Genomic DNA, 1763 nt, shown 5'->3' with positions numbered 1-1763 from the left:
GAATTTAAAAAAATGTGTATTCATTATAGAAAATTATTACTTTTTTTTGAAGTAAAAAGAATTAAAATTTCTAACTTAATAAAAGTTACAGGTGACAAAAGATTTAGATTCATTTAATTTTGCCATCATGTTATAGGGAAAAGGTCAAGAAAAGAGGAGCCATGGTCCTATAGTATAGAACTAAAGCAGGACCCATAGATGGCCTTGCAGCCAGGTTCCAATGCTCAGTGTTAACGTAAAACTTGTGCTTCTTGTTTATATCCAAAGTCATGTGCGTAGGAGATAATACCTTCTCAGTCATGGGAGAAATGTCCCTACCCACAAATTCTAGGCTAATGAACTATTTCTGAGATGATAATTTTAGTGTAATATATTGCTGCCTAATTAACATTCAATTTGAAATCTTAACCCAGAACATCAAATCGTTATTATGTTACAGTATTTCACATTATGAGGGCAATTTTCATTTGTTTGTTTTTTTATATCTACAGTGACTCATAAGTGGATACATTAATATTTCCCATGCTTCAATAAATATTAATGAAATGTCTAGACTGTTACAATTGAAACATTTACAGCATGACAAAGCAGGCTTTGATCACCAGTAAGCTATCTGTAATGAATAACCTACCATTGTTTTATTCATCAGACATCCCATCATCAGGGAACACTTCTTTAGCAATGTGTTTCTGTCCACAGAGCATTAGACAGGATTCTAGAAGCAGCCTTGCCTAAAATTATCCCTTTGAATTTAAGGTAATCAATTTTCCCTGACCTCAATCCCTGTTAATAAAAATGAGCTTATTAAATAAGCGAAAGATGTTTTTAAATCTATATTTCAGAATCTCTAGGGTTTAATTCAGTAGTTCTCTAACAAAAGCCTATGAACCTGCGCTAGATTATGACATTGTTTCCATCCATGTTCCATTTGCAAAATGAGAAGTATAAGGATTGTATAGTACATTGTTCATAAAATCAAATGGAACAGTCATGTTCTTTCTTTTTATTGATAGCTATTTTTGCTTCTTATGTTTGCATTGATCTTTCCTAGAATTTCCAGAGCTTCATTATTCATACTGAAATAAACTTCATAGAAAATTTACATTTAATATTTAGAAGTCATTGATAACGTCAAACTGGTACATTTTTTTCTTGGTGCTGTATAAATATTACCTCAAGTGATTTGTATTGAAATATTTTTTCTGGTTTTAAATGAAAGAAACTCATCAGGCTAGGTTGAGCCAAAAAGGGGGGCAAGGAAGAAGGGAAGTAAGGGGCTCAGTGCCTGTCATAGATATTGGTTGAATGTTGTTGAACCAGGAACAAAGGCCACTTCAAGTCCTTAACAAGAAATCCCCAACTGTTATCCCTCGAGTGCTATTAATATGAGTTTCACTCCCAGCTTCTGTGTCACTCAGCTCCAAATGCCACAATTCCGGGATCAAATCTTATTGGTTTAACTTAGGTCACATGTCTATCAGGTTTTGCCATAGCTTGCCCCTGTTTACTGGGAAGGAATCTCAGGGAAGGAGGCCTCTCTGTAGGTCAAACAGTCTCTCCTGAAGTGTGTTTTACACTGATGGTTAGTGACATTCTCTTCCTGATGGGTCTTAATATTACTCTTTTCTCTCCTTAACGTTCTAGTTAATTCAGTATTTATGTATCCACTCTATTCCTTAGTGATAGTCATATTTTATCAGTAAGCAAATCATTTATTTTCTTCCTCTCCGTCCATATCTCAGCTCTTTAGATTTACATCGATT

Source organism: Rhinolophus hipposideros (assembly GCF_964194185.1).
Source record: "Rhinolophus hipposideros genome assembly, chromosome: 23".
In the NCBI taxonomy this organism is placed as follows: domain Eukaryota; kingdom Metazoa; phylum Chordata; class Mammalia; order Chiroptera; family Rhinolophidae; genus Rhinolophus; species Rhinolophus hipposideros.
The sequence above is the reverse complement of the archived record's forward strand: the minus strand, read 5'-3'. Positions refer to the sequence as shown.